The following is a 22,626-nucleotide window of genomic DNA, read 5'->3' as shown; positions in this document are numbered from 1 at the left end:
TTGCTCTAAAACTTTTGTCAAGTTTTAGTTCTGCACTAAATTGGCCTACTTCCTCCCTGTAATCCAGGGATGGAAAATACGATTCATTTTTCCTCAAATCTGCATATTTTTAATGTCGTGCAATTGGTTCCAGCGATCTCCCATCACCGGGGTTTTTATTGCTATTCTATGTCCAAATCACCAAATTTCTTTGGAAAAACTTTGGCATGCTGTATCTTCCCACTCGAACTGCTGTCACCATAGTTCTGGCCCTTTTTACTTTCTCTTTTCTGTTTGAACTGTTAGACAGTAGTTTATTGGTCATCTCTGCAGTGTGTCAGGTACTCTGCTAGTTGCTGAGGACACAGACATGAGCAACAGAGACTTCAGTTGAGCCTAAATTATTGCAGGAGGAAGCAGAAAATAATCAAGTTCTAAAACAATAAAAACTAATACTTTGAAAAATGTTTGCCATTCAGAAAAGCTGAGAGAACAATGCAGTGACCTCTTACGTATCATCCACCTAGAATCAGATTAATTGAAAGCATTATTTTCATCCTGTCACTGCCTTATATGTTGAAGCAGTGACTCTTCCAGCCTATAGGATAAATGTAAATTTCCACCCTGTTACTTTATTGTTTTTTTTTTGAAGTTCAATTTCAACCTGTCTTTCCTTAATGTTTGCTGTAGGAGCTGCCATCCTTTAAGCACGACGATGTGACAGGCATGCCAGTGTCTAATTTTTACAGGAACAACTGTAAGGTAAGAAATATCCCAGTTTTACAGCTTGCACACTGGTGGTTACCCAGCCAGATGTGGCAGAGACAGGACTCTCAGCCACATGATCCCACTTGACAAGTGAAAATGTTTTTTGCTGATTGCCTTGCTGCACAAACCCTGCTGGACAGGGCTGGTTACTTACTGTCCCGAAAAACACTGTTCTTTCTTATCTCTGGATGTCTGCCTCCAGTGTACCCTTCACTTGAAATAGCATTTTCTGTTTGCTTATCCAAATCTTTCAAAACTCAGCACATCTACCTTGCTACTCATAAAGCTGCAATTCAAACCCCATGTGTTAAAAGGCCTTTTAATCAGTACTTAATGCATTGTGAATTGAAATCATTTTCATCATTTATCCTTTTATAAATTTCAGCTTTTATTTTATTTTTTTGAGACAGAGTCTTGCTCTGTCATCCAGGCTGGAGTGCAGTAGCACGATCCTGGCTCACTGCAACCTCCACCTCCTGGGTTCTAGCAATTCTCCTGCCTCAGCCTCATGGGTAGCTGAGATTACAGGTGTCTGCCACCATGCCTCTCTAATTTTTGTATTTTTAGTAGAGACAGGGTTTCACCATGTTGGCTAGGCTGGTCTCAAACTCCTGACCTCACCATCTGCCTGCCCCAGCCTCCCAATGTGCTGGGATTACAGGTGTGAGCCACTGTGCTCGGATTCCAGCTTTCATTTTAGATACGGGAATACATGTGTAGGATTGTTACACAGGTATATCACACCCTGGTAATGAGCTAGAACCTAACAGGTAGTTTTTCGACTCATGCCCCCATCCCCATCCCTCCCTCCCCTCTCTAGTGGTCCATGGTGTCTACTGTTCTCATGTTTATGTCCATATTTGCTTCCACTTTTAAATGAGACATACGGTATTTGGTTTTCTGTTCCTATTGTCTGCTTAAGATAATAGACACTAGCTGCATCCATGTTGCGACAAAGGACATAATTTCTTTTTTATTTTTTTTTTAGATGGAGCCTTGCTCTGTTGCCAGGCTGGAATGCAGTGGCGTGATTTCAGCTCACGGCAACCTCTGCCTCCCGTTTCCAGTGATTCTCCTGCCTCAGCCTCTTAAGTAGCTGGGACTACAGGTGCGCCCCACCGCACCCAGCTAATTTTTGTATTTTTAGTAGAGAAGAGGTTTTATTTACCATGTTGGCCAGGATGGTGTCGATCTCTTTACCTTGTGATCCGCCCACCTCGGCCTCCCAAAGTGCTGAAATTACAGGCGTGAGCTACAGTGCCCAGCCGACTATTAAATTATTTTTAATGCTATGTTAGATAATTACGTTATCTAATACCATTTTTTATGTATGTATTTTTTAATGTTTTAGTAGACTTCATCTTTTAAAGCAATTTTAGGTTCACAGCAGTAATAAGCAAAAGGTACAGAGATTTCCCAGGTACCCTCTGTGCATAGCCTTCCCATTATCAACAACCCCCACCAGGGGGGTGCATTTGTTACAATTGACAAACCTACATTGACACATCATCACCCCAAGTCCATCACCCCAATAGTGGAGGGTTCACTTTTGCAGGCACCTTAATCTATTTTTCTTTTCTTTTTTTTTTAAACCATCTTTTTATATTTAGAGACCGGGTTTTGCTATATTGCCCAGGCTGGTCTCAACCTCCTGGGCTCAAGTGGTTCCCCCTCACCTCAGCCTCCCAAGCAGCTAGGACTGCAGGCACATACCACCTCACAGAGCTAACACCTTGATTTTTGATCAGATACTTCAGTGACAGTCAAGTGGCTGTTAAAGTGAATTAGTTGTTTAATCAGTAATTTCATGCATTGAGATACCTAAAAAATTGGGCAAATGAGATTGAATCTACTGCAATTAGAAGTCATTGTGATTTCCATTCTTTATATAGCACCCTGTTTTGCTTAATCATAGATCTTCCCTGCCCCAAAACTATTTTTGTGACCAATATATGTGAAACCCCTGTGAGAGCTGTACGGAACATTTGCTGCTTTTTGTCTGAAGATTTTTTCTCTCTCTGATGAAATGATTCTAGTGAACCGGCCAACAAAATAACTTCCTGGTGTGGCCACACCTAGTACTCCATTCCCCGGGGAAACTGTAATTGGTTCAGGAGAGAGCATATGACCTAAGCTGGGTCACAAGGAGTTCTCTCCTAGTTTTTCTATTTGGCCATGAAATACATGGCCACGTCTAAGGGCATAGCAGAGCAGGAATAATGTTTATTGGAGTGGAGCATTCACTGACCCATGGAGAAAGGTAGTCTACAGTAGAAGAAGATTAGTACAGCTCAAAAGGAAGCAGAGCCCAGAGAGAGGAGCAAAGTCCAAACAATTTTGTGAGTCCTCGAATTGAGTTGTGGCTGAAGTTAGCCTCCCAGTTATATGAGCCAATGAATCCTCTTTCTACTTAAGCTACTTTGATTTGGATTTGTACCACATGCACTGAAAGTATCTGTATGAATTCAAGGATTTTCCTGTTGATGAATAGTTTGAATCATTTGGTACAAGCAGCTATGCCCACCATATTATACTTTTGCTTGCATACTTTTGCTTGCAGCTCTTTAACTATAGATGGAAATAAGTACAGACTCAGTAAAGCTACTGATGAAAAAAATTCAATAAGGGACCTTTGGGTGTCTTTTAATACTTTGTGGAAACATCTAAATGAGAGATTTTTAGATGAAGGTAATTGTTTTACTAGAAATCAGTGCTCCATTTTATAAATTACAGAGAAGCCCTCCTTTCACAGCACTCTTTCTGGGCTTTGAAGTGCCCTGCACAGGGGCAACAATTCAGTTCACAAACAACAATTGGCTTTATCTTACCAGTGAGAAGGACTGACCGTAGCTATTTTGGGAGTTGTAATACCTCCTTAAGCCACAAAGATACTTGAGCACATTACCTTAACAAGCAACATAGTCTGCAGATCGTTTTACAATATGAAATACTGAACGGCAAGAACACTGTGAACACTTTCAATCTTTTTACACAATATAAATGTAGTCTGAAAATCCCATTATACACAAATATATACAGACTCTTGAAAAAATGTGAAAAATGAATATTACCACCATTCCTGAAGTTTCTAGAACAATTTTGCTCTTGTCTTTAATATTTTTTGTCCAGAAAAGGAAAAGACTAAACTCATGGATAGTTATCCAAAGAGGTAAAGGAGAGAAGAGAAAATGGTTTGTGTAAATGAAAGATGCTGTCTACAGTAGCACGAATAATTCCATTTACAGCTGTCAGCCTGCTATGCATCACTTACATATGCTGCGGGCAACTATTGTGGAAGTGACAGGAGGACAGGAAGGCACGGGAAAGGGATAGACAGCTACTGATGAAAGAGTCGTCAACTACTGTAGATACTTCTCAGAGATTGGAAGTTGAATTTTACATTTCTTTATATCCCCAGGTTCAATGTAAAAAATTGCTTATAATTGTTCAATGAGCATTTGATAAATGAATGGGGGAACATTTTAGTTATTTTCCTTGAATCCTCGGCAGAATGATTTGATACACTTTGGATTCTTGAGGTTTTATGAAATTTTAAATTCAGGGTGACTATTAATCAAATTGAAATCCAAATATAAGCATTTTATGGTAAAACAGGAGAAAAAGGAAGGCAAAAATGCATTAGCTTAAATAAAACCTAGGACACCAAAATGAAGATAAAATGTATGCATGAAAGTGTGTTAAAGAAAATTGTTGCACTGTCCCGCAGATGCTATCCTGGATTTGCCAGCACCATAGATGCAGTTGTTCTGCTGTGTCTGTAATATCTGGGCAAAGAGAAAGTGGCTCTTTCTATGCTCAGTGTTCACAAACCAGTGAACACTAAAAATGTTTTATAGCCTGATGTTTTTTAGAATAAAATAATAAGAAAATTGTTGCATAGTGTTAGCTAAATTTGAACATACATGTTTCCTATGAGTCAGCAGTTTTTGTTTTGTTTTTTCTTGAGACAGTATCTTGCTCTGTTGCCCAGGCTGGAGTGCAGTAGTGTGATCTTGGCTTACTGCACCCTCCACCTCCTGTGTTCAAACGACTCTTCTGCCTCAGCCTCCTGAGTAGCTGGGATTACAGGCATCTGCCATCATGCCTGGCTAATTTTTGTATTTTTTGTAGAGACAGGATTTCACCATGTTGGCCAGGCTGGTCTCAAACTCCTGACCTCCTGATTCACCTACATCAGCCTCCGAAAGTTCTGGGATTACAGGTGTGAGCCACTACACCTGACCTGATTCAGCAATTCTGCTCTTAGGTATCCAATAAAAATGTGCACACAGGTACAACAAAAGACATGCACAACAGCCAAAATTTGAAATAACAACAGACATTCAAATTTGTGTTATATTCATGCAATGGAATACTATACAGTGATGAAAATGATAAAACCACAGTGACATTAAACAACATGGATGCATTTAACAAGCATAAATGCTGAATACAAAAGCCAGACAAAGAAATGCACATTATATGATCCCATCTATACAAAGTTGTAAAACAGGCAAAATTAATCGAGTCAGAATAGTGGTTACCTTTGAGAAGGAGAGTTGAGTAATGTTGAAGCAGGGATACATGTTGAGGAAAAACTACTGGGTGTTGGTAATATTCTCTTTCCAGACAAGTGTTAGTTACACAAGTGTATTCATTTTACATCTAATTCTAAATCCTTAGAATTTGCATACGTTCTGTTCAGTAGCAATAGCAAAAGAAGCTATGTAAAAGTCTCCTAGAATAACCTTTGCTTTTGACCTTCTTTTCAACTCACATACAGCTGAAATTATTGCCTCATCTTAACTGTAGACAAAGATGCATGAAGTGGCGATTATAACATGGCCACAAATTTCTCTAATCTCTCTATGCATGCCTTTTTAGTCAAGAGATATACTCCTTCCTCCTTGGGACCAAAATAGATACCCAATACCAAATCTGAGTTTTTATCTGAACCATAGTTAGGATTTTAACCTTTTTGCCCCTGGAGTATTTTTTTTATACCTCTGTGAGAGGTTTAAATCCAGCATGACTTACTTTGACCAATGGAACATTAGAAAGTAGGATGCATGCAGAAGCTGGAATAGTTCTTGTGCATAGAGGACTGGCCTCTCCTGATGCTGGAAATCCTTTCATCACCAAGATAATGAGCCCCAGCTAGCTTGCTGGATAATGAGAGATCATGGCCATTTCTCTAACTAACCTTGGGCCAACTGCCACACATAGTATATCCACCTCAGACCAGTTAGCCTGCTAAGTGCCAGAAATGTGAGTGAGCCTTGAGCTGTTTGGCACTGACCAGGACACCCAGCCAACTCTCAGAACTTCAAGAACTAATGTGTTTGCTCTTTTAAGCCACTAGTTTTGGAGTATTTGTTAATAGTTTGCTACACAACAAAAGCTGTCTGATACAAAAAATAATCCCTGAACTTTCTGCACAGCAACTAATATAACACTGCATACTGTTATACACTTAATAAATGTATTTAATCATGAGAGAGATTTCCTCTTCTCCAGGCCTTTTCTCCTAAGTAGTCTGTTTTATAACCTAAAACCTCAATATTAGCTTCACAAATGTTAAAATGTTTCAAATGTCTGTTTCATTGTTTTTGTCATTGTCAGTTTTGTTTTGTTTTATGTACTAGTCTCTTTGAAAGCTTCAGGAATGACCTTCGGATGTGTTAAGGTTTTCCCCGAAAGCCATGGTGATTACTGTTTCTATCACCACGATTTAGAAAGTAACAGTCAAAACTTGTTCAGCAGCTGCATGACTTCTTTTTAATGAATACATTTTCTGTCAGAGAAATGTTGAACAAATTTACTATGGAGGGTTGTGGAAACTCCTGTAAGCCTTTGAAGGAAAGACTTCTCTTCTATTTGAGCATGTAGGGCATCTCCTGTTTGATCTCTTGATCCCTACTAACCCTGTGGTTTTAGCCTATGCCACAAATACAACATAAAGAAGAAAGCCCAAGAAAAATTGGCATGCATCTCTGCACTGTAGTAGGACTGCTGTTAATTTTTATAGTGTTCTTAACTCTAAGAGACTTGTGGCTTATAATCTGGGTTTTTAAGAGAATCCTATGTATAAATAATTAGTTCTGTTGGCTGTGCCATTGTAGGTGATACCCCTATCTCTTAGTTACTGTTCATCTGGTGTGTATCACTGATCAAAAGTGTAGGGTGGAGGAGATTCTGGTGAATGGTTAATTAAAAATGAATACACAATAAAAAACCTAATCCAAGTATATGCTCTACTGATAAGGGCGCAATAGTGTCACCTTTAAAAAAAATACCAGTAGTGTAGGGAATGCTGCGATCTCTGTTCTTGCTTTTCTGCTGGTCTCAAATACTTTAATTTGAAAAGGGTAAAAACAAGTTTATGTGGTGGATATTAACTGATACATTTCTCTTTCCCCTTTCATCTACCCATCATTTTCTATTATCCCATACTTCCTTTCTGCTTTGAAGTCATTAGACAGGGGGCCACATTGTGCTCAGTGGGAGTTGTCCCTGTAGAACTAGAGAACAAAGATGTCAAGTCTTGGCTTTTGAGTTTCAAAAGCTATAGTACAACAGTAAGTCAGAGATACTTAGAGAAGAGTGTGATGAGGCAGAATTCAATTTTATAACTCTAATTTAAAATAAAGTTTCTCGAAACTTCAAGGAAGAACAGAAGACCCCATATAAATTTGAAATCGTTAAAGTGAATGCTACAGTTTGGCTGTGTCTCTACCCAAATCCCACTTGAATTGTATCTCCCAGAATTCCCACATGATGTGGGAGGGACCCAGGAAGAGGTAATTGGATCATGGCAGCCAGTCTTTCCCATGCTATTCTCATGATAGTGAATATGTCTCACCAAGATCTGATGGGATTATCAGTGGTTTCCACTTTTGTCTCTTCCTCATTTTTCTTTTGCTGCCACCATGTAAGGAGTGCCTTTTGCCTCCTGCCATGATTCTGAGGCCTCCCCAGCCATATGGAACTGTAAGTCCAATTTAACTTCTTTTTATCCTCAATTTAGGATATGTCTGTATCAGCAGCGAGAAAACAAACTAATACAGTAAATTGGACCTGTACGGTGGGGCATTGCTAAAAAGATACCTGAAAATGTGGAAGCGACTTTGGAACTGGGTAATAGGCAGGAGTTGGAACAGTTTGGAGGGCTCAGAAAAGACAGGAAAATGTGGGAAAGTTGAAACTCCCTGGAGACTTGTTGAATGGCTTTGACCAAAAGCCTGATAATGATATGGACAATAAGGTCTCAGCTGAGGTGGTCTTATATGGAGATAAGGAACTTATTAGGAACTGGAGCAAAAGTGACTTGTTATATTTTAGCAAAGAGACTAGCAGCATTTTGCCCCTGCCCTAGAGATTTGTGGAACTTTGAACTTTGAGAGAGATGATTTAGGTTATCTGGCAGAAGAAATTTCTAAGCAGCAAAGCATTCAAAAGGTGACTTGGGTGCTGCTAAAAGCATTCTGTTTCAAAAGGGAAATGGGGCATAAAAGTTCAGGAAATTTGCAGCCTAACAATGCAGTAGAAAAGAAAAACCCATTTTTTGAGAAATTCAAGCCAGCTATAGAAATTTAAAATTTGCGTAAGTAGCAAGGAGCCTTATGTTAATCCCCAAGACCATGGGAAAAATGTCTCCAGGCCATGTCAGAGAGCTTCCCAGTAGCCCCTCCCATCACAAGCCCAGAGGCCCAGTAGGAAAAAGTGGTTGTGTGGGCTGGGCCCAGGGTCCCCATATTGTCTGCAGCCTAGGGACTTGGTGTCTTGTGTCCCAGCCACTCCAGCTTTGGCTGAAAGGGGACAATGTAGAGCTCAGGCTGTGGCTTTAGATGGGGGAAACCCCAAGCCTTGGCAGCTTCCATATAGTGTGGAGCCTCTGTGCGCACAGAAGTCAATACTTGAGATTTGAGAACCTCCACCTAGATTTCAGAAGATGTATGGAAATGCCTGGATCCCCAGGCAAAAGTTTGCTACATAAGAGCAGCACTCCTGGAGAACTTCTGCTAGGGCAGTGCAGAAGGGAAATATGGGGTTGGAGTCCCCACACACAGTCCCTCCTGGGGCACTGCCTAATGGAACTGTGAGAAGAGGGTCATTGTCCTCCAGACCCCAAAATGGTAGATCCACTGGCAGCTTGCATCATGCCCCTGGAAAAACACAGACACTCAGTGCCAGCCCATGAAAGCAGCCAGGAAGGAGGCTGTACCCTGCAAAGCCACAAGAGTGGAGCTGCCCAAGACCATGGGAAACCACCTCTTGCATTAGTGTGACCCAGATGCAAGACATGGCATCAAAGGAGATCGTTTTGGAGCTTTAAGATTTCACTGCCCCACTGGATTTCAGATTTGCATGGGCCCCCTTTGTTTTGGCCAATTTATCCCATTTGGAACAGCTGTATTTACCAAAGACCCATACCCCCACTGTATATAGGAAGTAACTTGCTTGCTTTTGATTTTACAGGCTCATAGGTAGAAGGGACTTGCCTTGTCTTAGATGAGACTGGACTGTGGGTTTTTGGGTTATTGCTGAAGTGAGTTAAGACTTTAGGGGACTGTTGGGAAGACATGATTGGTTTTGAAATGTGAGAATATGAGATCTGGATGGGCCAGGGGTGGAATAACATGGTTTGCCTTGTTCCCACCAAAATCTCCACCTGAATTATATCTCCCAGAATTCCCACATGTTATGGGAGGGGCCTAGAGGGAGGTAATTAAATCATGGGGGCTGGTCTTTTCTGTGCTATTCTCATGATAGTGAATTAGTCTCACAAGAACTGATAGGTTTATCAGGGTTTCTGGTTTTGCTTCTTCCTCATTTTTCTCTTGCCACCACCATGTAAGAAGTGGCTTTTGCTTCCTGCCATGATTCTGAGGCCTCCCCAGCCAGGTGGAACTGTAAATCCAATTACACCTCTTTTTTTCCCAGTTTTGGGTATGTCTTTATCAACTGTGTGAAAACAAGCTAATACAGTTAAGGAGGCTCATATTCTGATGCCTGGAAAATGACAAGCCCCACAGAATTCTTTATATCACCATAGCACTAGAGAGTAGACTAGAAATTTCTGAATATAATGAATATACAGAAGAATTGTAGAAAGCCTTGCAGAATCCTTGCAAGACTCAACCAGGAGAGGGAAGTAGCCAAAAGACTTTTCTATGAAGATGACACTGAAAACCTGTGGATTTGTGATGCTGGGCTTCGTCATAATAGGGAGGAAAAAAACACAGCAGCAGATATAATGTGGAACTCATGACTAGAGGCCAAATGAAAACTCAGACATTGCTGGATTTTCCAGTGTAGAAGAGTGATGATAACTGAAATATTTCAAGATAGGTCCATAACAATCAGATATGAGACAATCAACCTAGTGGAGAAAATGGGGAGCAAGAAAATAATAAATTTACTGAATTCACCCAAAATTGATTAGATTAACTTTTCTATTACTAAAAAGAATAGAGTTCAAAATAGTTGCTGAATGAAAATAAAATTGTATGCCTTATGATCTAGAGTGGAGGGGTTGTAACAATAATGCAGGGCCAGATCATGAAGAGCATTGCCAACTGTGTTATGGAGAGTCATTAAAGGGCTTCAAAGACAGGGATCAGCTCTGTGATTTACGGATTCTCTTTAAGCAGTATAAAAAGTAGATTAAAGAACAGGTATATTAAAGGAAGGTGCCTAAGTGACAACAGTAGGTGACGGGGAGGCATTGGAAGAGAGAGGATTCATTGCTGTGGGACTTGCTTAGGATAAGGTTCAATTACACTAGATCTAATTTTTATGATAGGACACAAAACTTCTTTGATATTGAAAGTAACTTTATCAAGAAAAGATTGAGAATCCCTGGGATCAAATCTAAGTTAACATAATCATAATCCTGCCTGGATATAGGATAAATAACATATATTTATCTGAAGAACTTAATTTTGTATGGGAAGATTTAAGGGATGGTCTTATGTTATTTGACTATGTATCTTAGCTCCTTTGCATCCATTTAGGGTGTAGAATATAGAAAGTCACAAGGATACATTGCTCCTACCCTAACAAGAACGAAAGGGGATAACAAATTCATGTGTGTGGTTCAACAAAAGAGAACTGAGGATACAAAAAAGACCAATGAACTACATCAAAGTGAAAGAAGAAATCCTCAGCTACTCCATCCTTATAGAAAAGCTGGAGGAGGAGGAGGAAGCTGCCACAAAAGCAAATGAAAGAAAATAGCTGAGCTATTTAACATATTTTTTAAGGTAAAGCAAAGGAAGGTATGATGATTCAGAAACCCTAAGTGGCCCATGCACAAAGACAGTTTGCTCTTTTCAGATCTTTTCCAAAGGCCTTGACTGAGTCATTGCTGGCAAGATTGGGGAAGGACAGAGAAGTGGAGAGATTTATAGTCCAGAAGCACAGGCTTAAGTGTAAAAGAAGACAGGAGAATGGAGGGAATTCCACAAAGCACTATGGGCCAGAGAAAGGGGAGCTTTCTATGGTTGGTTGAGGGGTAGAGGACTTGTGAGAGATGTCTCTGCTCTTCTTAGACACAGGTGTGCTGGGCCTGCTGAAACCTGAGGGTAATGCAGGACAACTGCAAGAAAACTTCCAGGCATTTGAGGCCTTGTAAGTTGAAAGCAGCAGCCCACTGGAGCTGAGAGAGAAATTAAAGAGCTGACAGATAATCCCCTGAAAAACAGGTGCACCAGGCATCCCAAAGGCTAAAGTCAGGGATAGAGAACTTAGGCAAACTCTCCAGTTACTCAGATCTCAGCTATGCTAAAGGAAATATTCTAATCCTACCCTCAAACCTTTGAAGTCTTTGCTGAACTAAATCTAAAGCATCAGAAAGTCTATACTCATCTCAATTACAGATAGTTTGAGCTTCTCTCATTAATAGCCTAACTGAAAAGGGTACCCTTTTCTGAGTGAAAGTTGTGTTTGCTTTCATCTCTATTCCTTTATACACAATGTTAGCATTTAATCAAAATTATGAGATGCATAAAGAAGCAAGCAAATATGGCTCATAATAAAGGAAGAAAATAGTCATTTGAATAAGACCCAAAGATGATAGGAATGTTGAACATATCAAAGTATTTAAAATAATCATGATAAGCTAATGGTACTAGTAGAAAAGGTAAACAGTATTTGTGAAAAGATAGGGAATATCAGAAAAGCTGTAAAAACTATTTTTAAAAGAGCTATGAAAAATATGACAAGCATGAAGAATTCTTTTGGGGGCTTACAAGCCCAGAGTATATGCCACAAGAATGAATTTATGTACTTGAAGATAGGTCAACATAAATCATATAAACTGATACAAAAGTGAAAAATGAGAGAGAAAAAAGTGGAACACATGTCTAAGTGAAACAATGTAACATGACCAATCATACATGTAATTTGAGTTATGGAAAGAGAACAAAGAGAAGGAGGTCAAAATTGATGAAAATCCTCAGTGCACATATTCAAGAAACTCAGCAAACTCTAAGCTGAATAAATACAAATTAAAATTACACACAGGCACATCATAGTCAAACTGCTAAAAGAATCCAAGATAAAGGGAACATCTTAAAAGCAGCCAGAGAATAGAAAACACTCATACAGATGAATGACAATAAGAACGTAGAAGGACTACTCATTAGAAACAACTGAAAACTAGAAGACAGTGGAATAATATCTTCTAAGTGCTGAAAGAATAAAACTATAGTCTAGTATTCTATACCCAGCAAAAGAATCATCAAGCATGAAGGTGAAATAAAGACATTTGTACATGTAGAAAATATGGAAAAATATTCCTCTTTATCAGACCCACAATTACAGTAACCCTAAGAGAATTTCTTAAGACTGAAGAAAAAATAATACAGAGAGGAAAGGTGCCAGATAAAAATTATCAAATAGAAATATATGTATAATCAAATTTCAGTTAAAAATTATTGGTTGTTTAAATTAAAATCAATAGCAATATATTATGAAATTTATAGCATAAATAAAAGTTGAATTTATGAAAAGAATAGCACAAAGGGAGGGAGGGCAGTATTAGAAGTTCATTGTTGTAAGATGCTTATGCTATCAATGAAGTCATATATTAATTGTGGAAGATATACTGTGAAAGATAAAGATGCAGTCAGTCTTAGAGAACTCAGGCTGCCATAACAAAATATAGTAGACTGGATGGCTTAAACACCTAACATTTATTTCTGATAATTCTGGGGATTGAGAAGTTCAAGATCAAGGTGCCAGCCAATTTGGTTCCTGGTAAGGACTCTCTTCCTGGCGACTTTCTCACTATGTTTCCATACAATGGAGAGAGAAAGAAAACAAATTCTCTGGTCTCTTCTTACAATGGTAATAGCTGAATCATGAGGACCCCAACTTAATTACCTTTCAAAAGCTTCATCTCCAAATGCTAAAACTTTGGGGGTTAGAGTTTCAACACATGAACTTTGGGGGAACACAGCTCAGTCCATAGCAGTTATCTATTGTAATCTCCACAAAGAGTTGCAACTAAAAAGTCAATTGAGAAGCTAAATAGAATATATTTTAAAAGACTTGATTCACTCAAGAGATGATAGGGAGAAACAAATATAAAGGGAAAATGGGACAGATAGAAAAAAATCACAAACGTGGTAGAATTAAACGCATCAATAATTGCATGAAATGTAAATGAAGTAATGAGCTTTTCAGTTAAAGTAAGTGAAAGCCAATCAGACTCAATTGTGTTATTTATCAGTAATACATCTTAACTACAAAGACACAAACACAAAGAATGGAAAAAGATATGTGATGCATATACTAAACATAAAGAAACTATCTTAATATCAGATACTGCAAAGCAGAGTATTCCTAGAGAAAAAAGGGACATTTCATAATAGTAAAAGAGAAGATAATGACTGTGCACCTAATATAAAGCTCTTAAATGCTTGAAGTAATGGTGTGAATTCAATGCAAAAATATAGTTGGAGATCTTAATACCTCAGTAATCAATTAGATAAAAAATCAGTAAAGATATAGACTAGAGAAACTATGAAGTGAATTCATGTAATTTAGTTATAAAATAACCAGACCAAACCAAAACAGTTTTTCTCAATTGTACATGGAAAATGTGCCAAGATAGATCATACTGGACCACAAAATAAGTTGTAATAATTTCAGCAATTAAATTTATACAGAATGTATTCCTCTGACCACAACAGTATTAAGCTAGAAATTAATAACAGTAAGATATCTAGAGAATTTTTAAATATTTGGAAAACAAATTCTTAAGTAGCTCATGGGCCAAAGAAAAAATCACAAGAGAAGTAAAAAAAAAAATTTAGCAATGAAATGGCAATCGCAATATAGCATTTGAAAATTTGTGGCATGCATACTAATGCTGTACTTAGAGATAAATCAGTGGCTTTAAATGCTTACATTAGAAAAAAATATATACATTAAATGATTTATGCTTTCAATTTAAGCTAGAAAAATCAGAAGAAATTAACACAATATAAGTAAAAATGTAATTTGAAATTAGTAAAATAGAAAATGGACACAAAAATGAACAATGTAAAAAATTTTGTTCTTAGAAAAGATTAATAAAATAAATATCCAATAGGACTGATCAAGAAAAGAAATAAAGCCAAAATTGCCAATATTAAAAATGATAGAAAGGATGTTACAAATTATACAGATGTTAAAAGACAAAAAGGGATGTTATAAACAATTTTACACCAATAATTTAAACAACCTCAATAAATAGACAAATTCCAAATGTCTAATTACAAAAAAGAACATGACAATATATGAAAAACCTCCACAGCTTTATACCTATCAAAAAAATTAAAATCTTCATTTGAAATAGAATATAAAACTTGCCACAGATTCAGAAAATACAGGAAGAAGAGATGCTTCCCAACTTGCTTTATGAGGCCAGATTGCCCCTCTGTGAAGACCATACCAGAACATTCAAGGTGAGAAAATTTCAGCCCACTACACACAAGAATGGCTAAAATGAAAGACTAACCAACCATACCAAATGTTGGCACAGAGTGAATCAGCCAAAACTGTCATACAGTCATGGTGGAAATATATGATATAACTACTTTGAAGAAATTTGTAGCAGTCTTTTTAAAGCTAAATATATATTTACATTATGATCCGTAATCCCATACCTATGTAATCCAAAAGGACTTAAAATATGTGGTTCACCAAAGCCCTATAGAAAAACGTCTACAGTAGCTTTATAGTAGCTAAAATCTGGAATCACCCCAAGTAGTCATTAACAGAAAAATGAATAAGCAAATTGTGATGTAAAATATAATATTTTAAAAACATGTTCAATGAAAGAAGCTAGACATAAGAATAAATATTACTGATAAATATTCATGATTCTAGAAAAAAATCAAATCTAGTTAATGGTAATAGAATTCAGGACAGCAGTTGCTTGGGGTTAAGGGTTGAGGGGCAGGGCCGCAAGGGAAATTTCTGAGGTCGTGGAAATAATTTATAACTTTATAGGTATTTGGATTACATAGTTACATAAATTTGTCAAAATCAAACTTTATGCTTAATGACTGCACTTCACTGTATATGAATTATAGCTCAATAAATGTGGCTGGAAACAAAAATACTTAAAACAATTTATTATTACCATTATTATTATTTTGAGACATGGTCTGGCTCTGTCTCTCAGGATGGAATGCAGTGGCGTGATCTCGGCTCACTTCAGCCTGGACCTCCCAGGCTGAGTGACCTCAGCCCCCTGGGTTTCTGGGACTAAAGGTGTGCACCACCACACCAGACTAATTTTTGTATTTTTTATAGAGATAGGGTTTTGCCATTTTGTCCAGGCTGGTGTCAGACTTCTGAGCTCAAGAGATCCCCCTACCTTGAGCTCCTAAAGTGCTGCAATTCCAGGTGTGAACTACTGCACCCAGCCTGACAATTTATTTTCAATAAGTAAATTTTGCTAATAAAGTTAAATTTTTCAAGTAGAAAGTATTCAGCCTTAAATATATTATAAAATTGCTTATTGTTTATGTTAGAAAAACTGAAGCAACTTTCAATAGGATTATTTTTACATTTTTATCATTTTATTTCTCAAATGATTTTGCAAACTGTCACTTTATGGTAGGTCAAATTTGGGACTTTAAAAAGTCTTTTTCCTGTCTTTAAGATTTGATTAATTACCTAGTTATTTAAAATGCTTTGGGCCAGGCTATGTCTCATGCCTGAAATCTTAGCACTCTGGGAGGCCGAGGCGGGCAGATTGCTTGAGCTCAGGAGTTCGAGACTGATCTGGGCAGCATGGAAAATTTCTCTCTTCCAAAAATACAAAAATTAGCTGGGTGTGGTGGCACATGCCTGTAATTCCAGTTTCTCGGGAGACTGAGGTGGGAGGATCACTTGAGTCCAGGGAGGTTGAGGCTGCAATGAGACAAGATTGCACTACTGCACTCCAGCCTGGGTGACAGAGGGAGACACTGTCTCAAAAAATAAAATGCTAAACATTGGTGCCTAAACAGATTCTCTAAAAGCCTACCAATGTCAGTGTTTCTCCTACCAATGGGCCTTATTCTAACCCTTTCTATACACACATTGGGTCAAAAATTAAATCAATCTTATCTCTGTCAGACACCATTTGAAACAAATTTAAGTATCAGCAGCCTTATGATTTTACCAGTCCCAGACCTCTAGTTAATTTGTCATTAAATATAATTAAGAACCTGAAGTAATTCAGTTTAAGAATCTGCATAGGTTTTAAAGAGTAAATTAAAAGGCTTCCTTAATTCATTAGAAACCTGCAAAAAATTGGAACCCGAAGGAGACTTCCTGCTTTGGTATGTGATATTTTAAAAATACATCTATTTATCTGTAAGTAAAAGAGAAGGTCCTAGATAAAAGGATCATCTGAGTTTGCTATTTTATGCAAAGATATTTATTGTGTTGGAAAAAGACAGCCTTCTTTTTTGTAAGTGTATATATATCATTATATTTTTATTATAAATTTAATAGTATCATGAAAGAAAATTTGAGCGTCTGAGAAAAGATGGGAAAATAAAATGACCATAGTCTCGTGTCAAATGGAATTATAGTTAACACTGTGGAGTATTTCTTTTCCAGCTACTTTTAAAATGGTTTTTATTAAAGATTGACAACATAAAAAGGAGTATTTCTAATATACCTTAAGTCATAAGAACAATAAAAAGGAGCACTTTATCACCAATCTTACAAAATAGAATGCTCTTGCATCTTAGAAGCCCTAATTACTCCCACAGTATCCACGCCTCACTTTATCCCATAAGTAACCATTATCCTAAATTTTATATTTATATTCCTACATTTTATTTGTGGATTTACCACACAATATTGCCTTTATCTTTCTACTACACTTCTTAACATCTGTTACACGTTTGTGACCTCTTTGTCTCATTTTTGCTGCATTCTAAAGACTTCTACTAAATCTGCCTTCTGATAGTTCTAATTTTCTCTTCATCTGTGTCTAATATTCTGTTTAACCTGTCCACTGAGTTTTAACTTTCTATTACTTTATTTCTAGAATTTCAATTTGTTTCCCTTGAGTCTCTTTCTTCATTGTTTTAATATACTCTCATTCCCTTCTTAGATTTACAATTCTCTTTTATTTCTCTAAATATTTAATATATTGTTTATTTTTAATTTTGTACCTACATTATATTTAAAACTTTTGAATGTCAATTTTGCTGTTCATTTTTTCTTATTCAAGCTGCCATATTTTCATGACTGTTATTTTCATTTGTCAATGTGAGGTAATATTTCTGCTGATTTTTGAGGCCAAATTGTAGATATGTTTCCACAGAAAGAATGTATGTTTGACAGAATTACCATTTGACCCAGCAATCTCCTTATTGAGTGTATACCCAAGGGAATATAAATCATTCTACCATAAAGACTCACACATGCATGTGTTTATTGCAGCACTATTCACAATAGCAAAGACATAGAATCAACCTAAACACCCATCAACAGTAGACTGGAAAAGGAAAATGTGGTAGATAGACACCATTGAATATTATGTAGCCATAAAAAAGAATGAAATCATGTCCTTTGCAGCAACATGGATGGAGCTAGATGCCATTATCCTAAGCAGGTTAACACAGGAACAGAAAGCCTAATACTGCTTGTTCTCACTTATAAGTGGGAGCTAAGCAATGAGAACACGAGGAGAACAATACATACCGGGGCCTACTTGAAGGTGAGGGAGAGAGTAGTGTGAGTACCTATTGGGTACTATGCTTATTGTTTGTACACCAAACTCCTGTAACACAATTTACCTATATAGCAAACCTGCATATGTATTTACATAAGAAATCTGTACATGTAAATAAAAGTTTAAAATAACACAAAATAAAATAAAAAATTCAAAGGAACTTAAAAAAATGTATGTTTGAATCAGGCAGACACCTGGGGATGCTATCAACTTGAACACTTTCAAATTTTGGCTTAAAGTTTTGTGGACCACACTAGTAATATGAATTGCAGGTTCTAAAGTGTTTATGAGTGTGGTTTAATTTGCAAGAAGGCTGTTTTGTTCTATACCCAGCATCAATTTGTTTCCTTGATGATTCCTTCTGTGGAGTAGGCTTATCTCTACTCCTCTCTTTTACCAAGTATGCAGCTCTTTGGAGCCCAGCTTTATATGGGGTCTACAATTAGACTCGCCATCTTCTGCAGGATCCTAGGATTTTTTTCCCCCTAAACTTTGTTCAGTAATGTGTTGGTAAATGCTTAAGGGCTGCTTCTCTGATAAAAACATCCTTATTTGTAGTATTTGCCAATCTTTGTGTTGTAAATACATGCCAATTTCAAGTGCCAAAGTGATGTCCCTGAATGTGAAGATGGGAAAAGATGAGTACAATCAGTTCTTGGGGCCAGTAATAGGCAACTCTGTCACAGCACTGCTTGCACTTGGCATAGCTATGAAAAATGAAGCTAAATTCACCAGAGCTTAGCATATCTCTCTGATATAGTTCGGCTATTTCCCCACCCAAATCTCATCTTGAATTGTAGCTCCCATAATTCCCATGTGTCCCGAGAGGGACCCAGTGGGAGGTAATTGAATCACAGGAGTGAGTCCTCCCATGCTTTTCTTGTGATAGTAAGTCACACGAGATATGATGCTTTTATAAGTGGGTGCTCCCCTTCACAAGCCCTCTTGCCTGATGCCATATAAGACTTACCTTTGCACCTCATTCACCTTCAGTCATGATTGGGAGGCCTCTCCAGCCATGTGGAACTGTGATCCAATTAAACCTTTTTCCTTTATGAATTACCCAGTATGTCTTTATTGGCACTGTCAGAACAAACTAATACACTCTCAGAGGAAAAGACATTTGAGTAACTGTTACCTACCTGACTTTCCATTTTGACTTTGTTTTAGGATACTGTAGATCTATACCAGTTTGACAATATGTCTTAAAAGGAGATGCTTACTTTGATTATTCTATTTTTTGTTTAGCCCAAAATTTCTTGTTTTAAGCAAAAGGACTGGTTAGGGTATAGTCAACCTTATTGCCAAAAAGAGAGGTTCCATTCTTGGCCATTTTCTTTTTAAAAAATTCAATTTATTGCATCCGTGTACATACAGATAATACATGTTAATTATAGAACAGTTGAGAAATATACAAAAGTAGGTAGAATAATATGAAAACTATTGATAAATTCATAACCCGGAGCTAAGTACTGATAACATTTGGGTACTTATCTTTCTAATCTTTATATTATTTGTGTTCACTTAAATATCTCTGTGTGTTTTTAGCTATTGTGCATCAAGGTGTATCTACTATTTTAAAATCCGTTTTTGTTGTTGTTATTGTTTTGAGATATAGTCTCACTCTGTTGCCCAGGCTGGATTGTGCAGTGGCACAATCTCCAGTTCACTGCCTCCTCCACCTCCCAGATTCAGGTGATTCTCCTGCCTCAGCCTCCCGAGTGGCTGGGACTAAAGACACACATGACCACACCTGGCTGATTTTTGTATTTTTAGTAGAGACAGGGTTTCACCATATTGGCCAGGCTGGTTTCAAACTAATGGGCTCAAATGATCCACCCATCTCAGTCTCCCAAAGTGCTGGGATTGCAGGTGCGGGCCACCATGCCTGGTGAAATCTGTTTTTTATTTCTTTATGCTATTTAATGGATTTTTCTCATCATTAAATATTTATCTGTAACTCATTTTTATGGCTGTATTATGTTCTCTCACATGAATGAGCCAGAATGGCTGATCATGTATATTGTTTCTGTGTCTTCACCATAATAAATAATACTGAAATGAACATAAAAGATGTATTTCTGTTCAGTTTTCTGGCGCATACATTTTTTTCTCTCACCTTGGAATTGAGGCAGGCTTCCTCTGAATTGGTAGACTATTTTCTCCCTTTCTTATTTCTGCCTCACTCAGCTGTATCTCATTCTGCAGCAATTCACTTTTCTCCTATTGTATCTCCAGTTCCTCATCATTAATAATACTATTTATAGAACTACATTTGACTTTGTCAGCCAAATACATTAGCCATTTAAGAAATGGTGTCATGAAAAAATACATAGTTAAAAGCGAGTTTTAAAAGGCCAATGGGAAAAAAATCTATTGTCTTTTTTGTTTCCAATTTGATGTTTACTAAAATCAATTTTGCTCCTGGATATTGATGAATCTATAAGATATGGCCACCTTGTAAACTATCAAAAGTATTGCTTCTCAGCAAATAAAGATATTGCCAATCCATTGGGGCCATCTTTGGCAAAGGTATAGAGACAGCAGAGCATCTGCACTCAGTGAAGACAGTGTTTGCAACAAGAGTGAGTCATCAGTTTATGAGAAAGTCCAATGGGAGGTCAGTTCTTTCTTCATGAGTGCTCTTCATCTCTCTTGCTGCCCTGTGACTTGCTTTGGTCCAGTCTCTTTTGGGGCAAATCATCTATCAGGAAAGAAAAAGGCAAGAAGTGAAATAATGACTATAGGTTGATCCCTGAGAAAGAATAAAACATTTATTTTAACATACTACAAACTTGAGGTAGGAAAACGTGATGCTTCCCAAGAAATTGGTAGTCAAAAGAGAACATTCAAACTGTCATTTTTAATAATGTAATAATAATGGACTGTGGAATACCTTATATTAAAACTGAGTCATCTCAAAAAGTTAAGAAATAAAAGTAACTTCATTTCTCCAAAAGATTGGTAATGTGATATGAAATCAGAGGCTATTTATATGTCAAGCTTTAGTTGTGGAAGGATTACAGATAATATTCTTGTTGAACTCAATTTTCTTTCTTCCAGGTAAGTGATATATCTTGAAAGACTCTCTTCAACCCATTTCCTTCTTCTCTACTCCAAAGCAAGTGTCAAATTATCAGTCAGATCCCTCATATTCAGTTCCATGTATTCAGACACACAGTACTCAGACACTCAAACATATAACAATATGTTTTTTGTCTGTTTAACCAATTCTTGTTTACTCTTTATCCAGCAGCAAAAATAATTTTGTTGATAATATCAATTGTCCTATAAAATCGTAATGTAACAGGACTATAGATGATAAAGAGCACAGATATTTTTACAAAAGTTTGAATTCGAATCCCAGACTTTCACTAATTATCTGTGTGGCTTTGGTGAAATTGTTTGACATTTATCCAACTTCTTCATTTGTAAAATGGACATGTGAAGCCAATTTCACAGGTCACCTCCAAAATTAAATGAAGCAATATGTGTAAAGCACTTGGTACATTATGAGGATATGTGTGCAAACACCTATTATATATAGTAACACCCAAATTCAATTCATCTAGTATTCACTGAGTATTTACATTTAAGATAGTGGTTTGGTAAACTGGAAGAGTATATTCTACATAATCGACATGAACCTACATTCATAAAGTTTATAGTTGAGGATCAAATGTTACACATTTTAAACTTGTGCATAACAATATAAGGCAGCATATTATCAAAATACAATATGTGTGACAAAAGCTTTGATTTAGAAAGGTGAGTGAGATCTGTGTGGAACTCTCACCGGATATCTGGATAAGAGCGCAGATATTTTTATTTAATTTCCAACTTTTAAGTTCAGGGGTACCTGTGCAGAATGTGCAGGTTTGTTATATAGGTAAATGTGTGCCATTGTGGTCAGCTGTGCAGATCATCCCATCACCCAGGCATTAAGCCCAGCATCTACCAGCTATTCTTTCTGACCCTACCCTATCTTTCTGCTCCTCTATCTTCTCCCAACCCTCGCTCCCCAACAGGCCCCAGTGTGTGTGGTTCCCCTCTGTGTGTCCATGTGCTCTCATCATTTAGCTCCTACTTACAAGTGAGAGCATTTGGCATTTGGTTTTCTGTTCCTGCGTTAGTTCACTAAGGATAATAGCCTCCAGCTTTATTCATGTTCCTGCAAGGGACATGTTCTTGTTCCTTTTTATGGCTGTGAGCAGATCTTTTGAAGGAGATGGACTTAAGACTCTGAAAGACATAGTAGGGTGAGTAACAGCTCAGGTTCTGGAGTCAAATAGAACTTATTTGAATTCTAGCTCTGCCATCTCCAGCTCTTTGATCTAGGATACATTATTTAACCTCCCTATTCCTCAGTTATCCCATCTGGATGGCAAGTACCCCTAGCCATAGATTAGTTTGGAATGTTAAGTGAGGTTATGCATTAGTTAGTAGAGTTCTTGACCTGTGGTGAGTGCCCTATAAATATATATATTGTGCTGGTGGTGGTGACGGTAAATATTGTAAATGAGAACATAGAGGAAAATTAACATAGAAGCAACACAAGGATCAATTTTTAATATGCCCTTATGTTGTTATTTATGTACTTGATATGGTTTTAAAGGAAGCAGATAGGAATTTAATAAATACAACAA

The 22,626-nt window shown here is 37.3% G+C and overlaps 1 non-coding gene across 1 annotated transcript; it reads left to right on the top strand.

Annotated features, from left to right (window-relative positions):
* Positions 1 to 4,476: 4,476 nt before the first annotated feature.
* On the top strand, positions 4,477 to 4,614 carry LOC118155129 (small nucleolar RNA SNORA43). Its single transcript, XR_004745352.1, has one exon. It is a non-coding gene; the product is annotated as a small nucleolar RNA SNORA43 (small nucleolar RNA).
* Positions 4,615 to 22,626: the final 18,012 nt, after the last annotated feature.

Source organism: Callithrix jacchus, chromosome 6, assembly GCF_049354715.1.
Source record: "Callithrix jacchus isolate 240 chromosome 6, calJac240_pri, whole genome shotgun sequence".
Taxonomy (NCBI): domain Eukaryota; kingdom Metazoa; phylum Chordata; class Mammalia; order Primates; family Cebidae; genus Callithrix; species Callithrix jacchus.
The sequence above is the reverse complement of the archived record's forward strand: the minus strand, read 5'-3'. Positions and strand labels throughout refer to the sequence as shown.